The 16642-nt window shown below is 31.9% G+C and overlaps 1 protein-coding gene across 1 annotated transcript in view; it reads right to left on the reverse strand.

Moving 5' to 3' along the window:
- The window catches only part of LOC148284830 (sodium-coupled monocarboxylate transporter 2-like), a 190440-nt gene that overhangs the window by 139782 nt on the left and 34016 nt on the right, over positions 1-16642 (reverse strand). The window lies entirely within an intron of this gene.

The following is a 16642-nucleotide window of genomic DNA, read 5'->3' on the forward strand; positions in this document are numbered from 1 at the left end:
AATCAATAATTTCTGTTTTAGGACTTTTAAGAAATAACGTAGGAAAGCAAGGAATCGTAAAATTATATTTGTATGACGCGTCAACGAATTTGATTAATCTCAATATTCACGTAGTGCAGTAGTTTTTGAGTTTAATAAAGTTAAAATTAATATCTACTGCCAACCGGTCACGTGGTAACGAGTTGCAGCCACAGGTCGCGAGTTTGTCGTACCTCGCTCAAAGCTTTGCCATTGAATAGAAAATAAATACTATATAGCTCGTATTACTGGGTGTCCAGTGGCAAATTTTATATTTTAATCCTTAATATCTATTGAATGTGTAAGTAACGTGAGGGAGGTGGGGTGGGACGTTGATGTTGCAGGTAGTGTGGATTGTTGGAAGAGACGCAAGCGTTCGTTATCGAGGCGTACATAACAAGCAATTTTCCGCTCATCATAAGTTCTGCAATCAATGCAATATTCACCGAATAAGTGAAGCGCCTTCAATAAAGATTATTCAAAACAGATTTTAGGCTTCAGAGACAGCCGTTAACAGACGTCACCAAGGTCCAGCTCCAACTGTTTTAACTGATGAACACATTAAATCTGTGAGTGAAATAGAGTTGAAAAATGTATATTATAATATTTGGCCGATTGATATAGCGCCATTTTTGTGAAAAATCACTTCAAGGGCGCTTTACAATTGTAAACTTAAATTTACATTCTAACTTAACTAAAGTGACATATTATATTTTCTGATTTAAAATTGAGGGTATGATAATCTAAAGAAGTCAGATTTTAGTTGGAATTTGAACTGACTGGGACTGTCAATGATTCGTAAGTTTGAAGGCCATTGGTTCCAGGCAGAAGAGTCGGCAACGGCAAAAGCACGATCTCCAAATCTAGTGTTTGGAGAGTGCCAGATTTAGACAAGTTTTCCTCTGCCTGAATCGAATGCTGATCTAAGAGTAGATTTTCTTCGACATGTATTTCCCCTAATAAAAAGGTCCGATAATTATCTTGGAGCCATTTTATGAAGGTGTTTGTATACTGACCAGCAAAGCTTGTATTTTATTTTCTCTGAATTTTTGTCACTAACAAGGCGCTCGTTGGTTTTAAGAATCGCTTCATCAACATTTTTTTTTTGTTTATAAATATACACAACACACAATTTCATTATTGCACAATTATTCAATTAAAAAATTGCGTGTTATGTCGGGAAAATGCATGAACCAATGAAAAGACGACCAAAGTTTTATCCATATACAATCCAAATGGTCGAAAAGTTAAACCATAATGAAAAATGACTATCAAACAAGATTAATTTATGCCAAAAAAATGTTAAAGATTTTTCTACAAAAATATGACTGTGCAACATCTTTTACAGTAATAAAGTACATTTTCATCAAGAAAGTTATATGTGAATGAGCAAAATTTCCGTTACTGGAGTTTGTAATGTATTTATTTTGAGATAGTTGTACAAATAAAACTTGAACACCGAGTTATACCAAGTTATATTATAACTAATAAAAAATAAATATATGTATGAAAAAAATTTCGAAAACAAAATTTTATTACAAGATCCATACGTTTTCTGATGACACTCCTCTATCTACCTATATGGATTTTTGTTTTTAACAAAAAACCATCGCCATCCCGCGGAACGATGCGATAGACCCAGCATCCCAAATCTTTTTTGGCAACTCATTAAACATCTTAAGTCCTGTATGGCAGAGCTTGTTTACCATAACTAGCCTGCCATCATCATGGAACTGAAAAAATATACGGACCGGTTGCGAGGATTTTGAGCAATCTTTGCCAGCGCGTTTTTGAAAACATACGGGAACGATTGGAAAAGTGTTTGCATCTTTAAAGATGAACCTTTACGTCGACCTCGCCTAGACTTCGTACGGTGGAAGTGGGAGTAGTATATACGAGTATGTAGTTCCTCTTACCATCTTTGGTTTTTTTTTTTTTAAATATGTTCAAATATTCAAATCGTTAAAAAAAAATTGAGATAATGTTTATAAGATGTCAATGTACGAGTAGAGTATATTTTGAAAAAAAGGTGAAACAATTAAACTGTTTATTTTAAAGCATTATGTTAGACAATTTATTATTATGGAAGTTTTATTCCAAACTAAAATTCCAGTATGTTAAAAATAGTAATATTCAATCTTAATTTTATGAATGTGCTACTATTATTCATCATTATAATTCCCTTTCCGCACCTAATGGCGCATAGGGCACTGCATTGGTACTCCAATCGTAGCGTATCTAGATTATTTTTTTTTACATTAAGGTAAGATGATCAGTCTTAGGCTTCAGGTACCAGTTCGGGGACTATGAAATATTCGAGTGTGAAAACACGCTTTTAAATAAATAGTTCATATCAACAATGTCGGGAATCAAACCCGAGACCTCTTGAATGGAAGGCAGACGCCCTGATCATAACAACACGAGGTAGACTATATATTATTGTAAAATCATAAAAATTTAGAAATTCAGAAAGGTTAAAGATTTATTTGCGACTCGGAATTGCTCAAATTTAACTATCTGGAATACTACCTATGATAATAAATTATTTTTAACTGTGCTAATATATAAATGAGAACAGTGTTACTTAAAGTGAACATACGTTTATTCATTTATACATAACAAACAAAATGATAAAAAATATCAGAAATTTCGAGCGGGATTGTTGTGTCCTTAATTATATACATTCTACTTAAAAGTTGAGTCTCAAAATGGATACGAAGCGGATAGAACATCATCCCTTGGTGGACTTAGGGTGGACTCAGACATCGGTAGTCACTTCCATCCTGTGAATGATAGTATAATATGTATGTGAAAACGGCACTTAATTTATGCCGTTTATTGTTTGCTTTTTTTTAATGAACACTCGACTAACTTACTGCTATTTCTTTAAATCATTATTAGATTTTTAGAATACAATTTGTCAATCTGCTTAAAGTAAATGTCATAAACTGTCAAATTATTTTTAACTTAAAATTAATAAATACGGTTTAAATTTCCAACTGTCTATGCGCTTTGTAGCTGCAGGATGATCCAGCTTTGATTTGTAAACGATTTTGAAAAAATAATTAGAAAAACCAAAATTCAATTTTCTAATCATGTAAAGGGGCAAGGTTTCATAACGTCTATGCGCTCGGTAGCTGCAAGACATGCTGTAATCTAGCTTCCATCTGTTAATTAATTAAATTGTAATTAGAAAAGAGGAAGAAGAATCCTAATCGTCGATACGCTATGTCGCTGCAAGACGTGTTGGGATATTAACTGTAGAGCCCTAAAGGTGATTTTCAGAAATAAGCGCTATTCAAGTATTGTTTAATATTCGTATTCATGTACATAAAATAAATTAAGAATTACTTAAATAACATTATTTTTATAGCTATATTTTTTCAAAGAAATTTGCCGTTGGACACCCTGTACCTTCGGAAGAGGAGTAGACTGTAAAATCAAACAACATAGGAATATTACAAAGTCAAAAGAAGAAATCAGAAATTTCATTTAAAATGATATTGTAGTTCACAAAAAAACGTATTCATTTGAATTTTAATTATCCGGATGGACGGTGGCTTTTGCCTATTGTTAGAGTAATATTTTAGTATTTAATTATTATAGAAACCTTCAGTACTTCAATGGTATTATTGCAATGTTGTGTAATCCCATAATGACCACGATGCCGGTCAGTCCGTCTACCACGTAACCAGTTGTTTTCATTTCGGGCGCTAGGGGCACTGCGGGCGCAATAGCTAGTACCACGCGATCTGTAGTACCAGCGTTTACACAAAAAACCTCGTAATATTACTTACCATATTTTTTGTTATTTTATGCCCACATAGCCAGGTCTGTCTCCTTGAGCAAGATCTTGATAAATTTTAGGGAGAAAATGTGAATTCTATAAAAACTTGCTAACTTCTCTCCTCCTCAACAAATGGAAACACAATGTCTGTCACACACAAGTTTTACTATACGAAATATTACAAACACATTGATACTCAAATGGAGTGTGATAAATACTATAATAACCTTCTAATTATAAAGTTTCTTATCATTATTATCCCAAAGATAAAATACTTTGAATTACATATTTGTTGGAAATTTCACGTCTCTACAACTAACAATAAAAAAATCGTGTCTGAATCGACTGGAAGTAGAGTCGAATTTGACTCAGAAATATTACAAAATTCCACCTTAAAAGACGTGTCCAATTTTCACATCGCTACGACTCGTCATTTCGGAGGAGATTCTGTGACGGACAAACAGACATACAAACACATACAGACAAACAAATACACGGTCTGACACACGTTTCGTATATCCGCATTATGTTTCCAATAATCATGTGTTCATTGTACTATACTTGAGATGGATATGTTCTTATCACTATGGCAGCATCATCTGCATGGCATGTGATGTTAATGACCTTATCTCCCTTGGTAGTTTTACTACTTTTTTTATTCTTAAAAGCGTTTTTTTATAAATATTTATTCTGCTTGTGTAAGAAAAGGTTTTAGGCGTATATATTGTTGTTGTATATTTAGTTATAAAGGTGCTAAACTTGCTTTGCTTCATTGTTGTTCTCAATATGTGTTATTTTCTAAATGCTCATATTGTTTATGTCCCGAATTGAGTTGTTGTAACTCCTGGAAATGAAGTTCAACGTACTATACTTGTAAAATACTTTGTGTGATATGATTTATAAATAAATAAATGTATTTTCAGTTTTATAATATAGAATATTTATTCTAATGAATGAGTTTCTTAACTGATGTTTCTAGGTAAAACTGCATTTAATTATAATAATGTACTCGTGTATATTTTTTTGTAATTTACAGGAATCATTTTTATGTTGTAAATCTAAAAATAAATAACTAGAAACCCAATCGTCGATGCGCTCAGTAACTGCAAGAGATGTAAGAAATGTATTATACAGCACCCTTGTCGTAATAAACGGCGCTTTATATATAATATTATCATTAGTTAAAGTACAAATTATTATAGGAATGAAATGCTCATGACGAAATTATCTCCCAAATTGGACGAGTGATTCTCCGATAAAGCAAACGTTTGTGTAAGAAATAGTATATTTGTACTGCAAATTTTAGATTAGCTAAAGAACTTACCAAAGCAGAATGCGGTCAAAAATGTAAGGAGCAACTTAAAAGAAAGTAATTAATTAGAATTAAAAAAACTTTATTCTGTAATAATTATTGACGATTAATGTGAAGCTGATAACAAATTTTTATTTTTCAGGCGTTTTTTCTCCACTGATTTTTCTTTTTTATTCAGCCAATCAACAGGCTTATGAAAGTCCTAACAAATTGGCATTATTGATTACATATTATACAATAACACTTAATCTAAACAATCTTAAAGTCTATTTAATTTTACGAAGGTATAATTATGACATAATCTAGGCGGACATGGCAAGTGTATCATCGCGAGCCAGGAGTGACAACACCGCTTGCTTCTTGAATGTTTGCCTTTGCTGTTGGAACACATCAACAGTACCGTTTATTGAGATTTTGTTCATTACTCTGAGGATCCTTGGCAGAGGGGAAAAGAATCCGATGTTGCTTTTATAAATTCCCACAGCAAAGACAGCATTGGTACGCAAGTTACAGTGAGGTACATTAAGGTTAATCTGAGCAAGAATATCATGGGCATCCATACAGTTAGATATTAATTTGTGCAAGAATATCAAACCAGCTAAAATCCTTTTGAATTCTAAACTGAAGATATGAAAGTACTCTAGACGATCATAATAGTTAATTATGAAAGTATTTGATCCAATTCGAAATATTAATGATATTTTGATGATTTTAAAATTTAACGTTACCCCGATTCAATCCGCGTTGTATGAATATTATAATAAGAAGACCATATTATAGAATTAAACTAAAACAGGCTACGAACAAACGATTTATACAATGTTATTGCAATTTTCTGGCTTTTGAATGGCTTAGATATTCGCAAAACAAATCAACAGATTTTTGGCGCTTTCTTGGAAATGTGATCAATGTGATAGTTAAATTTAAGTTTGTTATCAAAAAGTATCCCAAGATCTCAAATTGTCTCGACGTTCATTAAAATTGTGTTGTTGATTGAATAATTGAAAACGATTTTATTTATTTTTCTTATGAATTCAAAAGACATACATTTATTTATTTTTTAAAAAAAGCCGTTTTCATGACACCAAGATGATAAAGAATTAATATCGTTTTGTGGTTTTTGACAATCATCAATTGATTTTATAATTTTGAATATTTTAAGGTCATCCATAAATAAAAGAAATTTGAAAATTTAATTTTTAAAGCCAAATCATTTATAAATATCAATGCAATTTCATTTATAAATATCGAGGTTGGATTCTTGTTGTATACCAGAGATGGATAAAGGCTATTAGTATATATATAAATATCAGAGATGGATAAAGGATAAAGGCCTCTTCCGAAAGTCGCCATTCTTTCCTATCACCCGCTTTTATCATCCATGTTTACCGGCTATCGAGGCAATGTCGTCAACCAATCTTTTCTATGGCCTTTTAATACTATTTTTGTGTCACCATGGTCTCCACATTATTTTTTTGTGTGTCCACCTGTCATCATTTTTCCTCCCTAAGTCTCCTGCCCACTGCCATTTTAACTTTGCTGTATGATCCATGATATCCACGACTTCGGTTCAGCACCTTATTTCTTCATTTATTATTGTGCTTCTTAAACATACACCGAGCATCTGTCTTTCCATGGATCGTTGCGTGTATTTTAGTTTCTGGCTACTTTTCGGTATCACAGATGCGGTTCTATGAACCGTCAGTCCGTAAAGTCCAAAAGTCGTCACCGGACACAGACTTGTCTTTTTAAGCATACCGGGACTTGTTTATTTTCTAAAATATATTTAAACTTGCCAAAAGCAGCCCCTAACTAAGCCCTTTTCCTTTTGGCAACTCCCTTGTCTGGTTATTTTGACCAAGTTTGACTTTGTGTCATAGATATGTGTATTTATCTACCACTTCGATTTCATAATTGTTAATAAAAATGTCTCTCCTTGTTAGACTCATAATATTTGCTTTATGAATATTCATTTTCCAACCAATCCTGATAACGATAGAAATTATAATTTTATTTAACATTTTCTACCGAAATAATTAGGTGAAAACATTACACAAAACTGATGTATACGTATTTCTTGAGAGTTTCTGTCTTGCAATAAATGTACATTTATGCATATTTTTATTTATCTAAACGCGGTTCTATAGTCATATTATTAAAAAAAAACTCTGAGACATAAAACCGATAACAAATTAGAAAGAAATTGATTAGACATCTTTCGATGTTGAATTTAAACGCAATTTTGCATATGACTTTGATGTAGTTTTTATAAACATAAAATAAAAATAACTTTTTACCGCATCGAAGGAATTGGTATGCAAATTGAAGGGGAACCTTAGAGATTATTAACATAGAGGCAAGATTATCAAGCTTTCGTTTGAGAAGTCAAGGAAGCAATTGGTTATTACGGTGGTATTGGAACATTGTATAATTATTTAATATTAAAATATGTGTTCTATAAAGAATTAAACGACTTTAATACGAACATCGAAAAATTTGAGCACAAAACCGCGAATTTATTATCAACTGATGTTTAAGTTGTTTCTCTATGGAGCACCATAATTAACCATTTTAACTAACGCATTTCCATAAAGCAATATCTTGAGTTGTATTCTTGTGGAACTGAGATATTGCTTGATTTATTTATTTCAATATGAAAAAATCTGTCTAGCAAAAGAAAACCATACTTTTTTAAATCCGTACTTTTGTGAAGCTTATGTAATGTATTTTGAAATGGGTAATATAACTCAAATTCTCAAATTAATAGTTGTCTGTCTATGAAACTGAGCCATCGATAAATAGTGCTTAGATTAGATTCCTGACTAATTTAATATTAAATAATTATACAATGTTCCAATACCACCGTAATAACCAATTGCTTCCTTGACTTCTCAAACGAAAGCTTAATAATCTTGCCGCTATGTTAATAATCTCTAAGGTTCCCCCTCAATTTGCATACCAATTCCTTCGATGCGGTAAAAAGTTATTTTTATTTTATGTTTACTTTTTAATTTTATGAACATAAACTATATTTAAAAAAAAATTCTTTAATCAACATAATCATCTCAATAATAATAATAATAGCTGTAAAAATACCAAATAAATAAATAACATTATAAATAACAATAAATAAAATTAGGTGTGGTAAGAAAGTTAACAACGACTGCAGTCTAAGCCTACGAACGTGAGCTGCTCTACGAACTTTGTGAAAAATCTAATCATTATCAAATTAACCGGATACTGGAGGTTGGTTAAATTAAAAGTAGGCATAAACATCAAATTTAGTTGGGAAGATGTATGAAAGTTGAGAATGTATGTCAGTACAGCAGTGTGTAACGATCTATCGTCTTTGCCTGCCTATCCACGCTGGGAAAGGGTGTGAATGTACGTTTTATATGATTCTATTTCACTCAGAACTGTATTCTTCACCTGTCTGGATACAGAATTTGATAAATAAAGTATAATAAATTGTGTGCACAATAATTGTTTTTTCATTTACGTTATGGAAAACGTGAATATACATAAGCTTATTAGATCTATATATTTTAATGGATTTCGTTGCTGTATTATTTATATTTTTTTCTGAATAAACTAAAGTATAAATTAAATGCCGTCTTTCATAGTCATCCAAATTTTTTGAGTTACTTTTATCAACCCTACTGTTTGTTTTATTTCCATAGAGCGTTATATTATCTGATAACTTCCAAATTCATGCGGTATTTCGAATATTTGTGGGTAGTTAGTTACCAGTTCCATAGAGCGTTTTGTCTAAGATAATTTTCAATTTTCATTACGTTATGATAATTTTCACATATAATTTCATTCCTAAAACTATAAACTATTGTGTACATATTTCACTTAAAAGGAGTCCAAACTTTGGTCAGCCATTTCTCAAAACTAGTCATTTTTAGTTATCGCTGTATGGAACTGAGCCGTCTATATACATATACATCATATATAATAGGTACGTTGATTTAATTACAAAATATGTTGTACAGTATCTAGAAGGTAACAAGTCTAGGCGAAAAAGAGCAATTTGTTTGTATCTTAGCTTATTCTTTGTACCTATTGGTTTTACTTTTTTATGTACATTTTAACGTCTTGTGCCGTGTGATAGTTAATAAATAAAATAAAATACCCATTGAATTTCGGTGAATTGATTAAAAACAATCATGTTTAATTTTTAAATTACCTTGGAATTTTTTTCTTGCTACTATTTCTGCTGATATCAAAACGTTTGAATGTTTATTTTTAAGCAATGACGCGACGCTGCCGCCATATAAAAGTGAAGTGAGATAATAAGCCTCGGAAGCTGGTTCGATTTTATGGAGAAGACATCATTGGGCGTAAGGCGTGAATAGAAGGTAGATAGTTGTCAGGAACAGGCTTAAGTAGCGACTGTTTCCTGGAAACTAACAAAGCCTTCCACAGTATAAAGAACGAATTATAAATATATTACAACTAAATATCGAGATATAAAAGCCTTGTATTGTAAAATGTACTATACTTTTGGATGCGTTCATTATGTTGTCAAATACATAAAATGTTTTTTTTCTATAATGCTGCCGGTCTGAGCATAGTGAAAGCGCTTGCCTAAAACGAGATTTGGAGATTTTTTCGTGTTGTTGTCTTGACCAAACTTACTGTAAAACATATTTGAAATAATGTGATATAGCATAGAACATTTTTTTCCTCTTTATTTAGGCCTTTTACCAAAAGACTTTGATTAATGCCGATAATGGTTATGACAAGTATTAACTTTTTATCTTGTTTTAATTAACTAGTTCGGTTGTATTGTGTCGCATGCAATCATTATTTATATGGTGCACTGCAAAACCCACTCAGTAAAAAAATCAGCCGCGTGTAACGCGTTGCTAGAGGGTTATAATCCTTTAATCACATACCTAGAAAATTATGTACAATCATAACGTGTAGACAGGTGTCTCAATGGAGGCGCACGCTCGTGTATTGTACACATGCAGTACAGAAATTTAACAAAGCACTTTACATTGATCCTTGTGATGTGAAAATTCCGGGGCGTAGCACCCACCAGAACTTTCACATTCACCGACAAGATAAGTCAAGTAAAACATGAAACTAAAATAACCTTTTACCAAAATAAATCCCCTTCATCACATGTGACTTATGCACCACCCGATCCCCCAAATAAAACACCCCTTTCCTAATCAAATACTCATTTATTGAAAAATATTTATTATATTATTTATTATTATTATTTATTTATTATATTACTTATTTATTGGATTATTGTTTGCAGATGACATGAAGATTTTTAGGACTCAGTTACTGAGATGCGGGATTTGGGTGTGATTTTTGATCAGAAATTGTCTTTTATCAGTCACATCAACGATATTAGTAGTTGATCTTTGAAGACGCTTGGGTTTATTTTGCGCATCACTAAGGACTTTAAAAATATAAACACTTTAAAAATTGTATACACCTCCTTGGTGAGAAGCATCTTGGAGTATAATTCTACAATATGGGGCCCTGATTATGCCTCTCACCAAATTACCATAGAAAGAGTTCAGAATAAGTTTTTTAGATATGTTAATTTTAAATTAGGAATACGTAATGAATTTCGTAACTATGATTATTTATTAAATATATTAAATTTGATTAAATTTAGGGACAGGAGAACTATTAATGATTTATTATTTCTATTTAAAATCGTTAATTCAGTATTGGACAGCCCTGAAATGTTGGCCCTCATTGGTTTTAAAGTACCAGTTAGAGTGACTAGGCTAGTTCAACTTTATCACTGCAACAATCATATCTCAATATATTCTAGCAATTCAGTTCTGAATCGTCTACATGCGCTGGGTAATTAACATTCGGATTTAGGTGACATATTTTTATTGAAATTTCCAGCTAATAAACATTTTAGTGTGGAATCAATATTTTAATTATGTTCTTTCTAAGTAAGCATTGAAAAAGTTGTTACTGTATATACTATACTGTAAAAACTTATGTATGGATGTAATGTAAAAGGTACTTGTACCGTTGATTCTTGAAAAATAAAATAAAAATAAATAAAATAAAAAAAGACGAGAAAAAAAAAACCATGTTGAAAGTTCAAATTAAAAAGGGAGATAAAATATAGAATGCGTAACCTAAAGAGGAGCCCAAACGTAGGAAAACCATTCAATGACTATTGGGTATTAAGTTAGCTACAGTTTGCAGCAAAACAATGGGCCGTACTCAGGTCGAGAATTGCCAAATGGATTTTATTTTGCATTGTAAATACTTTTAAATATGTACCTGTGTATTTATTATTGCAGGGTTACTCCAATTTATTTTTCTATAATTCGCCTATATTTATTTTATAAAACTAAAAATACATGTGTGTGTTTATTTTTTTTTATTTGTTCATCTTATTCACAATATACTTATGTTACATTTATTGAGACATAAATCCCAACTCCATGGAACCAAAGTCCTGTGTTGAGTTTGTTTGTTTGTCCGTCACATCTCCAAAACGGTGAGTCGTAGCGGCCTGAAATTCGGACACGTCATTTTAGGTACGATTTTAAGGTTAACGTTGCTATTTTCGAGTAAAATTTGAATCAACCTCTACTCGCTAAAAACTCAAACTTTATATAGATGCCAACTGCGGCCCTGACATATTGCCTATAATCAACTGTCATTATCAACAGTAAACATACTTTAATTCACAAATTTATCCCCTAAATTGAGAAAAAAAAGTATCTGAAGTAAATATGTTGATATAAGGACAGTTTTTAAGCAACATAATACACGTGTCGGGTGTCGGGACAATAAATGCCAAAAATCAATGTAAATTATGGGAAAATATTCAGAATCAATTACCTGTGAAAACTGAATTTTTAACATATTTGACGCTCCTACTGCTGCAACCAAACATATTGCAATTCACCATAGTCAATTTTTATTTAATATAACGTAAATATCCTAGTTATTTACCAACAAAGTCAAGCGCAGTTACAAAAGCATCCGATCGAACCGTTATGTTTATATTGTCAAATAAAACAAAATGGTTACCAATTAGTTGCTAACCAACAAACCAATATCGCTTGCGTTCTATGAAACATAGTGATAAGGCTCTCTTTCTAGGTTACGCATTATTATTCTGAGGAATATACAATAATATAGGAAATATAAAAACACGATACGATTGCAACAAACAGACGGGTACAACGTACGGGTAGAATAACTTACGTTGTTCTACCTGTACGTTGGCTTGCCTGCTATTAGCTGGTTGGACAAACGTTTTTTCGTACATAATGACACACGCAATTTATTTTTGCCTTTTTTGAGCTATTTATATATTCGTTATAAGAGTTAATTTTTCGTTTAAACTCTTGTGATTGCCACGCGGTTTTGTTCTGCTCAAATAAAAATCGTGCAAAAATCACTTCTCTAGTGCCGCAATTCATGGCGAAAATACCGGAATACGTCCTTATAAAGAAAAGCCAGTGCGCGATTTACCATGGGCCCTCTAAAGTTATAACAACCCATGCCCAACGCGAATTTAGTCATTTTTTAACCGCCATCCGAGTTTTGAAGTGAGCTTGACATTTAGTTCGAAACCAAAATAAATGAAAATAATAATGTCTAATTGTGTTGTGGAAGCGTGCAAAAACTGTTTGGATAAAAATAAAAAGACTTTTCATTGATAAGTAGATATCTAGGCATTTGTTTATGATTGAATTCCAGAACTAAAAATTAATAATATTCCCGAACGTTGACTTGCCTACTTTAAGCTGGTTCAGCAAACGTTTTTTCGTAATTAAGGACACACATTATATATTTTTCCCCCTTTTTAGCTATTTATATATTCGTAATAATAGTTAGTTTTTCGTTTTATTTCCTCATGTAATTGGCTAAGAGACCGTTGAGACGTTAAGACTTTGTGCTCAAATCAAAATCATGCAAAAATAACTACTCTAGTGCCATAATCCATAAAGAAAATACGCGAATACGTGTTAATGAAGAAAAGTCAGACGGTGTTTTAACCTGAGCATTCTAAAATTATGACACTAAACTCACGCTTAACACAAAAGAGATCACCCAGCCTCCATTTATTTTTGGGCTTATTTTGAATGTGCCGGCCATCAATATGAAATTTAAAATTATAAAAGTATAACAAAATAAACCCTTTTTATTACTAGACTAAAGTTCAAAGTCAAGCCTGTGAGATAATATTCAAACTCAAAACATCTATTCAAAAGGGGATCTCTATTTACTTCGAGGGCGAATCCAGTCCCGGCATGTCCGTTTACGAACATACAACGTGTATACGGGCATAGATAAAGCTTTCACAGGCAGACAAGCTATTGCGCACTATTATTGCTCCTGCCATAATGGCAGAAGAACTATTGGCTGCTGCTCTCATGTGATGTGTATAGAATGTGGTACATGGGGTATGCAAGGCACCTGCCTGCTATAAACATTCCTGCTGAAGGGTTAGTAGATATATTTCTTAGATCGGGAGAATTCTAGATGATAAAATTAAAATATTTAATGCTGTGATTATTTTTATTTCTTTGTTTTATTTTCCCCCTGAGCCTTTTTATAATGCATGTGAGACTAAAACGCAGTTAACTACGATTACACTACTTTATATAACACATTGAACAAAACAAAACTGCTTTACACCTATGCTAAGGTGAGGAAAGTACATTCTAATTTCAAATGCAGAGAATAACCCGAAGGTGAAGACAATAGAATGTACTCTCCTCACCTTAAGGTTTGTCTCTGCATACGGGTATAAATATTCAAACCTAAATAAAATCTCAGAGAATCGACTTAAAACTTTGGTATAGTAAAAAAAATATAATTAAAATGCTGATTTCTATTTAAATAATGCGTTTATATTTGTTGGCTGGCAAAATAAAGATAAGCCCAATTTGGGTGATCTCCTTAAGTCATTCTTTGACCGTCAGCTGGGTTTTAACGTAACCTTGATATTTAAATCGAAACAATCGAAAAATGAACTAAGATAGACCAGATCTTGTCTTGAGGTAGTAATTATATTTTTTTGTCCTAGCTTTAATTTTATTAAGTTATATTTGATTTAATTTGTACATGTATTAAGTAAAAGAAAATTTATTTATCATTGTTGGAATGAACTGTATAAGTCCATCAATAATTAAAGAAATAAATAATAATGAAACGAAAACGACTGTGTCGTGAAAGCGCGCAAAAACTGTGAAAAAGATTTTACGTAGGTACATGTTTATGATTGAATTCCTAAACTAAAATTATTAATATTCAAATACCCATTGAATTTAATTGGGTACTTAGGTACTTGTTTATGGCTGAATTCCAAATCATAAGATGATTAATTTTCAAATAAAGAATTCAAATAAAAAAATATTTTTGCAAATGTCAAACTCTGAGCTACTTACTAACAGTGGTGCATTCTGTGTAAGAATTCGCTTTTCTAAAATGTACCAAATGTCAGTTAAAATTATTTTAGCATTACTAAAAATCTAAATTTATTTCAACAGAGAGGGAAAACATTTTTGAGAAGGAAATATGGAAGTCTAGGCATTTACAGGGCTTATGACCTCAACTCAACAGATGGAAGAGTTGAAGAAATGTGGATGTTCAAACATGGGCAGAATGGTGAATGTTACACAGAATGGTGAATGTTACACACAGGTCATAAGCCCTATAAATGCCTAGACTTCCATATTCCCTTCTCATAAATGTTTTCCCTCTCTGTTGAAATATATTTAAATATGAACAACTCCCTAGCTGCTCCCTAATGCTCATTCAAGGTCCACTGGATGTTTTACAGCAGTCATTTTGTCAGCAATAGCTGAATTATTTAATTTGCTTCCCTACCTTTTCGACTCAGTAATACTCCCTGACTTCTTGTTACGTGTAATAATTCTACTGACTGTCGCCAAACTCATTATAATCTCGGGTGGTATTTTTCTTCCAGTTTTCGAGGTATGCTTAGACATTGCTACTATCATTGAAAGCTTAATCAAAGATGTATTTATATATCTTTAAAGACACAGTTGAAATGACAAAAAAAATATGAATAAAAAGAAACAATGCAAAAACCAGCTCAATTCCTTAAGCAATCTTGAAAATGTGTATTTACAATCTAGGATACAGTCCAATAATAATTCATCAAAATAGCGACTGTATAGCCAAAGTAATTGAAAAATGGATTCTAAAGTTGAAAATACAATACAACTTAAATGAATCTACTCGGCACTGTACAAAGCCCGGATGCAAAAGGAGAATGGTTACCGGGTTACTGGGGTAAAACAAAGTAATGGCACGTATAAATTCTATGGTGACTAACGGAGAATAATGGACGAAATACCTCATTCAGAAAAAAGTGATAATATTAGAGGATTTCAATGCAAGAATCGGCAATGATGTTTTGAATGGAAATAAACAACGGTTTAACTAAAATTTAAATGCTTTAAATTCGTACCTACATGGACTTTCAAAAAATCATTATTGTTTAATATTAATATTGAAAAATACGTAACATTGTAACCTACGTTTTTCAAATGAATATTTAAAATAATATCTATATATTTTAGGGAAGATATAATATGTTTTACAGAATTCTTTTTGAGAATTTTCCCCTTATTATTTTTAATTATTGAAGGTTTCTTTTCAAACATAAGTATTTTTTCTATTTTTTTATTTTTATAACGGTTATTTTGCAGTAAAACTTAACTTTAAAACGTACGTTTTTTGCCCTTTCCTAACTGTAATTTTGTTTAATTTAGGCACCTTTTTACTATTTAATTTGTTGCAACAGAGAGGGAAAACAACTTTTCAAAGATAATCCGGGAAGTTTAGGCATTTTCAAGGCTTAGGATCTGTCATTGGATGGCACTTTACACACTGTGTAACATTCACCATTCTGCCTATGTTTAAACATCCACATTTTCTCAAATCTTCCATCTGTTGACTTTTGCTTTTGCTTGATGATGTAAAACTTTTCGATAATCACAGTTTGAGTAGGTATGAGTGGTGGTAAAAGTTGGTTTGCAACCAGTAGTCTTTGGGTAAGTCTGCAACTTTTGGGTGCGCCGCCGGTGATTGGCCTTGAGGGTCACCTGGGGGCGTCTGGTGCTCCAGATAGTAGATACTAACGTTTCCTAAAGGGGTAACTGAATGATGGACTTATTTATTTATTTTATTTATACTATTTAGTAAAGAAAGAAATATAATCAATTCCTTATGAAGAAAAAACAGGTTGCTTGCTTGTACGAGTGAATCCGAAGAAAGACATTTATTCTTTAAAAGGGATTCGGGTATGTGGTGGATGCTTTCGATGTTGACTTTTGTAAAGTAAAAGAGCTGAAACCTTTAAATGCGTATAATATGTAGGATAAATATATTTTTTTTTTACAGATTTTACATTTCATTTTTGTGAATACTTTGTTGAAGTTCTTATTTTATAAATAAATGCTTTTATCGAATTCTTGAAAATTCTAACATTACATAATATTCATTTAGTGCGTCCCTATAAATAATGAAGGAAAACC

Source organism: Micrasema longulum, unplaced genomic scaffold, assembly GCF_059751315.1.
Source record: "Micrasema longulum isolate JH-2025_06_02 unplaced genomic scaffold, ASM5975131v1 h1tg000086l, whole genome shotgun sequence".
Lineage (NCBI taxonomy): Eukaryota > Metazoa > Arthropoda > Insecta > Trichoptera > Brachycentridae > Micrasema > Micrasema longulum.